Here is a 10442-nt window from a genome sequence, read left to right on the forward strand (position 1 = left end):
CAGAATTATCACTTAGTATTAGTCACTTTGTTAAGATTAAGAGAATTATACTTTTCAAGTAACATTTTTTTCTTCTTTGTCATCTATTACCAGCATATTTTTTGTTTTTATAACTTTTGTCAAAATGAGTAATTTAACATTTTTTGGGTATTGATTTTGTTTTCTTTATGTGCTTATTTCTTAATAATTTTTCTCATTGACCAAGAAGTTTTTGGACATGTTATTTTACTTTACATTATTCTATTTCTTTTCATTAGATGTTGAGATTGTGGAAATTTCCTATGCAGTGTCTTTTAGATATTTTGAAGGTGAATGGATGTATTCAGAAACTCCAGCTAAACAGTTCAGGTATTGGAGATGTGGTTGTTTAATTTTACTTGTTGCAAGTTCTGGTTGTTTGTTTCTTGAGGAAGAAAATGATTCTTGATTCTGGTAAAGTCTCAATGCTAAATATGTTATGTAGGGTGCAAGGGTTATTGCAGATATGCTGAAAGAAAATCAAACTTTACGTGTACTGGAACTAAACAATAATATGATTGAATATTCTATATGACCTTATTCTTGGGCAATCTTTCATGTTTTTTTATGAAATTCCTAGATCTTTTACACTTTGTTTCTGGTGTCCTTACTCCTTACACCTTATTTCCATGTGAAATTTTATAGGGTTTTGTAAGTCTTGCTGGAGCACTAGTTGAGAATAAGGCAATTCGATCTATACATCTCAAGCTAATAAGACTTACACACACTTAGATTTTCTATCCATGCAGTTCTTTCTTGCAGATTTAATTTCTTCATCAGATCTCTTGGCTTTCCAGTATTTATTGATTGTACTACTTCTCAGCAATTATGTAAAACTATATTTCTTCTTGTTTAGGAAAAATAACACTTCTAGATATTGACAACAATGAGATTGGTCCCAAAGGCGCCTTTAGCATCGTTGAGTTTGTTAAGAAAACTAAGTCCTTGCTATGGCTGAATCTTACATGAATGACATTGGCGATGAGGTGTGGTTATTGACTATTGTTGCTTTATGCTCTGTTGCTTCACTTCTGAAACATAAATTATCATCTAAGGTGCATATATATATATCTCACTGGAAATCATATAAATGAATTGATGTTACTCATCTTTATTGCTGCTGAGGAATTTATTTACTTTCCATGTACTCTTAGTGATAAAAGTGAATTTATTATTTGCAAACTAAAAGTGAATTTATTTACTTTCCATGTACTCTTAGTGGTAAACAGTTATGCCATTTGGGTCGACTACTAATGAATTGAATTTGGAAGATTAAATTGTTGTTTATGTAGTTAGATTAAAATTTTTGGTTTGGATTATATTAAGTTCCCATGAATGATAGATCTATCACTATATGATGTGGTTGAGATAAATGATGAATATTTTTCTTTTTAAGCATTCCAATTAGTCATCTTATTACTTGTGCTCTTACTACTTTTTCAACTATGATTTTTAGTCTTGGTTTACTTATATATTATTTATGTGTTTTTACAGTTTACAAATCTCAAGTACTCCAGAGTTGAAATTGATGAAGTGTGGTTCGAGTGGATTGAATGCATGCGAGGTTACATTTGAGTAGATTATTTATGTATTTTAAATACATAAAAACACCACATGAAGATTATTTATGGATATTGTTGTAAGAAGATTATTTATGTAATTTGTGAATATTTGTGTATTTTATGGATACTGTTGAATGAAGAATATTTGTGTAATTTGTGAATATTTGTGTATTTTTTTGGTTACTGTCGGTTTTTCATTATTCTGAAAATCAAATTTGTGTTGTTAAAAAATATTGATATTACATCGATTTTCCACCGCTACAAAACCGGTGTTATTAACTGATATTACATCGGTCATTTACCGCTGCCAAAACTGGTGTTATTAACATACAATATTACATCGATTTTACACCATTGATGAAACGGTGTCGTTAAGTGATACTACACCGGTTAATAACCAATTCGAAGACCGGTGTCGTTAAGTGATACTACATCGGTTTTAACCTGATGTCTAAACTGGCAGACTTTTTACATCGGCTTCATAGACATCGGTCGAAAATGAAATAGACACCGGTGGAAAACCGATGTGTATGAGGGTTTTTGTTGTAGTGTGGGACGAATCCTCAGAAGAAGATACCGACAATGAACTCGATCAGACGAGTTTACTCGCACTGATGGCCCGGGACCAGATCGACGAATCCGAGAGCGAGACCGAGTCGGAGGCCGAGTCCGAGCAAAGCCACGGATCCGTATCCGTTTCCGAAGGGCCTAATCCCTCTGTAAGTATCCCTCGCCTTAATAATCTAGTTAATTACTTATTGCGAAAATTAGCTAAGTCAAACCTTAGAGTTAAGTCCCTTCTAAAGGAAGTAGAAGTCCTTAAAGAAGTGACTAACTCCAAATCTCTGACTGAACTAGTTCAGACTGGAAACTCAACTCAAGTCCAAAAACTTGAGGAAGAGAATTCCAGTCTGAAAACTCAAGTCAAGGATTTGGAGAAAACACTAGAACGGTTTTCTTTAGGTTCCAAGAATCTTGACCTAATTCTTGGGACACAAAGAGTCGTTTACAATAGAACTGGTCTAGGATTTAAATCAAAAAGAAAATATAAATCCTACTTATCTCTTGTAGAAAGAACAAATAGGAAAACAGTCCAAGTATCAGTCCCCAAGTCCAAATTGATTAATCAAGTTGGACTTGGTTAATATTGGATCCCGAAAGATCAAATACACTACCTCGATAGACCAAATCGAGGCTACGATCCAGGAGGAGCAAAAAGAAAAACGAACTTAATAAAACGAAATTAAAATTTGAAATTAAATCAACAATTAAATTTAAATTCAAAATTAAATTAAAAATTTAAAATTAAATTAACAATTAAATTAAAATTTAAAAATAAATTCAAAATTAAATTAACAATTAAATTAAAATTAAAAATTAAATTAAAATTCGAAATTAAATTAAAAATTTGAAATTAAATTAAAAATTCAAAATTAAATTAACAATTAAATTAAAATTCAAAATTAAATTAAAAATTTGAAATTAAATTAAAAATTAAATTAAAATTCAAAATTAAAATAAAAATTCAAAATTAAATCAACAATTAAATTAAAATTCAAAATTAAATTAAAAATTCAAAATTAATCAAACCAAAAAATATATTAATTTCAAAATTCAAAATTAATTCAAAATTCAAGTTAAATCAAATAAAAAATTAGAAGGCGGATCCAGAATAGCTGGCACCCCCAACTAAACTACCCGACTGGGTAACCCAACTTAATCTACCCGAAATGAGTAAACAAGAGTAGACTACCCGGCAGAGTAATTAAGGTTAGATAAAATGGGCTAGGTTTAACTTGACCCACGGTACTGGTGAAGTTTTTGGATGATAGTATGTTAGGGAAGCTTGGGCATCGCATGTCTAGGAAGATATGACTTCGACCTGGTGCATTTTGTTAGCTAGAGCCCTAGAGCCAATCATTTGATGATTGTATTATGGACTTATTGTATCATATTTTTATATTAATAAAGGCATTTGTTTGGTTATTATACTTACTTGTATTGGTGCCAAATAAACTAAGTATAATAACGTCCTTGAGTAGAAGGTTCTTACCTATATCAATCGATTGGTTGAATCGATAGTGAGATGATATAGGGAACACTACTCTTAATCATTCCTAGTCGAGTATTAACATCCAGGGACAATGTTAATGCAATAAGACTAGCATGTCGGTCAACTCGATGACTTGATCTCACAAGTCATGGATATGAAGATATCAAGTTGACACATGGGTATGCATTGGAGAATGTATACTGAATGACCCGCCATGAGAAAGTATCATGGATCGTTATATGAGTGTCATATACTTTCTCATGTGGCTATTAGTATGACTACGAGTCCTTAGACCTGAAGTCACCATAGAACCCTACATAAGGAGTTATGTACTTTAGTTTCGTCAAACGTCACCCGTAACTGGGTGGACTATAAAGGCGATTACTGGGTATGTAACAAATTATGCGGAGGGATGTGAGTGATGTAGATGGGATCTATCCCTCCTATATGACGGGAGTGACATCGGTATTCTTGATAGAGTGAGACCACGAAGTGCATGGCCATGCCCAAATGAGTCAATATAGGATATTGAGCTCATTTGATTTAGTGTGTCTACTTGAAGTTCAAGATTTAGATTGGTCAGAGGATGACACGGTCTATGCCTCACATTGACCAATCTAGATGTATAGGATAGAAGGACACTTGTCATATATTGTGAGGAGTCACAATTAGTAGTCACAAGGTGATGTTGGATCTCGACATTTCTTGTAACTTGGGTAGTAATGATGTGTTGCTAGATACCGCTCATTACTTATGCTCCTAAATGGGTTTAGGGCATTGCCAACGTTACAAGAACCTATAGGGTCACACACTTAGGACAATTAGATGGAGATTAGGTTCATATGATGAACCAAGAGGATTAGATTCATTTGATGAATCAAATTGGATTAAGAGTAATCCTAATTGAGCTAACTTGACTTCGACTCAAGTTGATTCATGTGTTCAATGAGTCTAATTTAGATTTTGACTCATTGAATCAATTTAATTAAATGAATTAGATTCATTATATTAAGTTGGCTTGAATCAAATGGTTGGATTCGATCAACCATGGAAGAGATTTGGTCAAGTTTGACTTGATTTGAGAGGAAGATTAAAAGTCAAGTTTGACTTGACTTTATGCCACCTCATTGGTGAGTTGGCATTGATGTGGACCAATGATGTTACTCCACATCATCATGGGTGTCAACTCATGGAAGTTACAAAGCCATTCTCTTTAATGGCTTCATATTAATTGCAATTAATGCAATTAATTTGGGAGTTTCACAATGTAGAGTGGCCGGCCACTTTTGGTTTGAATGAGAATTCATTTTTCATTCAAGTGTGTATCTTCTTCCTTCTTCCTCTCAAGCTCTCCCTCTCCTCCTTCCTTGGCCGAACCACATAGGTGCTAGCACACCTTGGTTTTTGGTCATCTCCACCTAATTAGTTCGTGTGGATACTTCTAGAGGAGTGTCTATTTTGACACTCTCGAGATCCGGCACCGTTTAGACGAGCGGGAACGCGAAGGGCTTCGCTTCAAAGGTATAAAAGTTTTCTTCATGTAGATCTAGAAGTAGATCTAAGTTGTAAACTCGTACTCGTAAATTTTGTTCTATACTCTTCGCACGAGATCCGTTGGCTAGGGTGATTCGGGATTTCCGCGACGCGAAAAAGCGGTTTTCGCGACCCGAAAAACCCAACACATTTGGCCAAGTGGAACTGACCGAAGCTACCCTTAAATGAATCCTAACCAGTTAGACCAAGGTTTAGTATTAAGTTCAATGGGAAGGACTATTTGGAAAACCTCGAAGGCATGGTTACTTTAATGAGTTCCTTGTGACTCACCATAGCCCAGAAGTTTATCCAAAGAATGCTTACTTGTTGAACCCAAAGCTAAACCTGAATCTAACACAAAGTTAAACCAAACCCTTAAATTGAACCTCAATACATCTCACAAAAATCATAGGATTCCCTGATTGAAAATTTAGATCGGGTGAGATGACTAAGTAATTAAAATCAAACTGATAATTAATTCAAATTCAAAATGATTTAAAAAAAACTTTTAAAAACTTAATTTCAAAATTACCTTTAAAAATTATTTCAAAAATCTTTTAAAAAACTATTTTAAAAATTCTTTTAAAAAATTATTTTTTTAAAAAAAAATCTTTTAAAAACTTAATTTCAAAATTATTTCAAAAAGTCTCTTAAAAATTATTTTAAAAATCTTTTAAAAAAACTTAATTTCAAAATTACCTTTAAAAATTATTTCAAAAACCTTTTAAAAACTATTTTAAAAATTCTTTTAAAAAATTATTTAAAAAATCTTTTAAAAACTTAATTTCAAAATTATTTGTAAAAGTCTCATAAAAATTATTTTAAAAATCTTTTAAAAAAACTTAAGTTCAAAATTATCTTTAAAAATTATTTCAAAAATCTTTTAAAAACTATTTTAAAAATTCTTTTAAAAAATTATTTAAAAAATATCTTTTAAAAACTTAATTTCAAAATTATTTGAAAAATCTTTTAAAAATCATTTTCTTTTAAAACTTAATCTGAAAAAATCTTTAAAATTATTTTTCAAACTTATTAACATAAAATTATTTTTCAATTAAAAAATTATTTTTCAAATTTTCAAGTTAAAATTATATTTCAAATAATTAATAAATATCCAAAATTTAATTAACCACAAGTTAAATTAAATTCAATTTCAAATAAAAAAAAATCAATATGCGATCCGAGATGGCTGCAGGTTTCGCGTCTCTCCGAGGCGAGATACGGCGTCAGGGACAGCCTCAGCCGGCACCCGAGCAGCCTCTAGCCGATCCTCCAGCTGACGATCCACCTGCTTGACTCTATCTTTTTAGACTGTCTGGATATGTCACTCACTTCTTGGATCTAGATATTATACTCATCTTTTGGATTGTATCTTGGATTGGTTATCTGATGTTCAGCTGACTTATATTTAATTCAGTACTTATGTGTCACTTTTTCAAAATTGTGAGTATAATTTTAAAATCACTTTTAAATTGGTTTTAAAAATATAAGAAAAATAATGATTTTAAAATCCCCTTTTTCTTAGAAGTTTTAAAAAAATTGGACTGAGCTTCGGCTTTCCCCCTAGAAATCCTGTTCCCCTAGACATAAGCCAGAGCATCTCACAAACACCTAGGTATACCTTGCTTGTGTTTGAAAAACATAGAATGGTGTGAGATGCATAGGGTACAGCCTGGACTCAAGTATGCTTATTTCTGCGCATCAATATGGGTCTGGGCATTAAATACTTTATTAACAACAATCAAGTCAAGTCTTTAGCTCTAGTCAAATCTAACTGGACTAAATGACTTAACTCGATTAACCAAGTGAAAGCTGCTACCCTCTAGGCAAACAGCAAGTAGCTAAAGGTTAGACAGTTGGTGAAGGAAATATTAAGATTAAACATGCTTGTAATTTAGGGCTCTGATACCTGATCAAAACAAATTAATAAGTTAACAACTATTTAACTTGACTCATGCTTGGACTTAAGAACCAACTGAATAAATAAACCTAAATTAAATTTTTAGCTACTCCCTCTTCGTCCAAAAATTAACAAATTCTTACTCATATTTTTTCAAATATAAGTATTGTTTTATTCAAATTAAGCTAAGTCCCTTTTTTAAATTAAGCTATATTTTCAAAATTCAATGTTTGCAAAAGGCTTAGCTAAATAAATTTATAAAATTCTTGCTAAGATATTTTTTTTCCTAAGTTACCTTTCAGATTCACTACTTCACCAAAAGTATTGAAAATTATAGTTTTACAAAATTTTAACTCATTGCTTTCAAAAGTTTGGGTCAAAAAGAAAAATTAAAAATTGACTTATTTTTTGATAGATGGCAAAGGGGGAGAGTAGGAAATTCAAATGTAAAAATATAACTAATTCAAAAGTAAAAGGAAGCCCTGTATTAAGGGGGAGTTTCACAAAGTTTAAGTGTTAACTTAAGTTATGCTTTTTTGAATTTATATACTTAAGCTTGCTCACTTAAAATCTTTTAATATACTTATGCATTTGTTTTACTTAACTTTGAATTTGGGTTGCCATAATCAAAACGGGGGAGATTGTTGGTGCGGGAAGCATTCGACGATCGAACCTGAGTTTTAATAATGGCAAAAGATTCAAAGTTAAGGTGTGTTGTGATCTAACGTGCTTGACTAAGTGTTTCAAGAAAGTCTTAACTGTAGTTAGGCAGGTGAAAACCCTAGGGGGTGGTAACCCTAGGTCATAGGGGGTGGTAACCCTATGCGGAAAGTCTTGGTGGGTCGAGTGCTTCAGGCAAAATTCCTAGGGGGAGGTAACCCTAGGTGGAAAGTCCTGGTATCGCGAACCAGGTGAAAGACTGGACCAGCCGGGAAGCGGAAGTCCAGCAGAAAGTCTGGAAGCATCGAGCACCGAGCAAAAGTCCAGTCGATCTGGAGGATCACACTGGCATCAGGTAAATCTCCTGAGTGGAGTAGGTGAGGACGCGTTCCCCGTAGAGGGAACAGTAGGCGTCGGGTCGACCTAGGGTTTCCGGTCGGAAATCCGAAGTCAGACCTAGACAGTCCGGAGACTGTCATAATATTATGTTATCATATCTAATATTATCTCTGTGCTAACTTGGTTTTGCAGGACGTGTTTTGTAGTTGTGGACTAACATGTTTTGCAGGGCCAAACTTCAGAGTTTAGCCTCGGATGAACAGTGTCTGAGGCACCTCCATGGGGCTTGGAGGCACCTCGGGTGCAAGCCAGCACATGTCTGCGCAGAAGGCCTGGAGGCGCCTCAGACGTGGCTGGAGGCGCCTTGGACCAAACGCTGGAGGCGCCTTGGAGCAGCCTGGAGGCACCTCAAGCAGGATAAAGCACGACTTGTTCTGCACTTATCACCGCGACAGACTCGGTGCCTGGAGGCGCCTCAGACAGCCTTGGAGGCGCCTCCAGCACACTATAAAAGAGCACTTCGAACAACAGCTTAATACAACTCACTCCAAGCAATCCTTCTACGACAAGTTGCTAACGACACGATCCCGAAGTGCTGCGATGAACTCCCGACGACCCGGAGCTCCGAATCTTCAGTTATTCATATTGTCATTGGTATAATTTAATTATCTCTTATTGATTATTGTACTTCACTTGTAATTCTATTCGAGCTATTAGTTGTTGCCCACGGAAAGCGATCAAGGATCACGGGCCTTCAAGTAGGAGTCGATCAAGGCTCCGAACGAAGTAAATTCCCCTATGTCTCTATATTTGTGTTTCTTTATTCCGCTGTGTATTTTAACTCCGATAGTTTTACGAATCGAACAAAATAGCCGCGAGCGCTATTCCCCCCCCCCCCCCTTCTAGCGCTTCTCGATCCAATAATAGACACCATCTCTATGGATCTCGCTGACTAGTGTCACTCCCGTATGACGATCGAACACCTGAAAATAGGAATCAAAGAAAAGAAATGTAACAGGATTAGTAGCACAAAGTGATGTGACAAGAATCAAATTTTTTGACATAGATGACACAAATAAAACATTGGAGAAAAATAAAGGGAAAGATGGAGTAGAGAAAGAGAAAGAACTAGTGTGTGTAATACGTAGTCTAGAACCATCACCAATGATGATGCTATCATTCCTAGAGTAAGGCTCATGCAACGAGAGAGTAGCGAGATTACTGGTGACATGATGAGAGGCTCCAAAGTCAACAACCCATTCTCGAGAATCAGACGAAGGTGTATAATGAACGGCAGTGTGCGCAAATGGCGCACTATACGTGGGACACGGATCACGCGGAGGAGTCGGCGGAACCAGAGCAAGCATCGAGGCAGTCATATGACCGCACTAATGAGCATAGTGACCTTATACACCACAAATCTGATAGCACCCAAGATAATGATTGGGACTGGACACAGCTGGATGTACAGGAAGACGCGCAGATAGCCCAGGAGTAGACATGCGTGGCTGATGGGATATAGGCGGAACCTGCTAGCGACCACCACGATAGTTTGAATACCGATTATGAGAATTCCCTGTTGGAGCCACAAGAGCAGTCATTAGTATCGAAGATGGAGATAGTGTTGAGACTTTTAATTGGGCTTCATAGCTGAGGAGCTGCTCGAATAGCTTATCAAAGGTAATAGGGACTTCACGAACTTGCAGAGCATGTGAGATATTGTAGTAATCTTGGCTAAGACCATTTAGGACATGAATAGAGAGCACATCAAAGTCAACTTTGACATTCATAAGTGCAAGAACATCAATATTTCTTTTGATATCCTGCATATAATTAGTGATAGACCTATTACCCTGTTGAGGGCTGGCAAGATTTTGACGATGAGTCATAATCCTGCCATGTGAGGGAGCGGCGTAGGTTCTCTCCACTATCTACCATGAGTCTCTAGATGAAGTTGATGAAGAAATAAATTGCACAAGAGTAGGAGACATCAAACCTATAATAGCGTTAAGGAGAAGTTGATTCTGGCGGAGTCAGGGAATATGATCAAGATTCGCTTGAGGGAGCGTGGCACCTGTAAGCGTTATCTGTGCAGGGGCAGGGACATGAGCTATCAACAAAACTAGTAAGTCATATCCGAATAGAAGAGACGTGAACTGCAAGTGTCAGGCAGAATAATTGGAGGTGGTGAGTTTCAACGATGCCTGAGCATTGACGTTGAGAACCACAAGAGAGGTAGGAGAATCAGGAGTATTTGTAAGAGATAGCCGGTGGGTGATGTCGTTGGCGGTAGCCATTGTAGAAGGCGGCTGGAGCCAGCGGTTGATGTCGTCGGTGGCATCCATTGTAGAAGGCGGCTGGTAGGTATTGTGGAGTA

The sequence above is a fragment of the Zingiber officinale genome, chromosome 1A, assembly GCF_018446385.1.
Source record: "Zingiber officinale cultivar Zhangliang chromosome 1A, Zo_v1.1, whole genome shotgun sequence".
In the NCBI taxonomy this organism is placed as follows: Eukaryota; Viridiplantae; Streptophyta; class Magnoliopsida; order Zingiberales; family Zingiberaceae; genus Zingiber; species Zingiber officinale.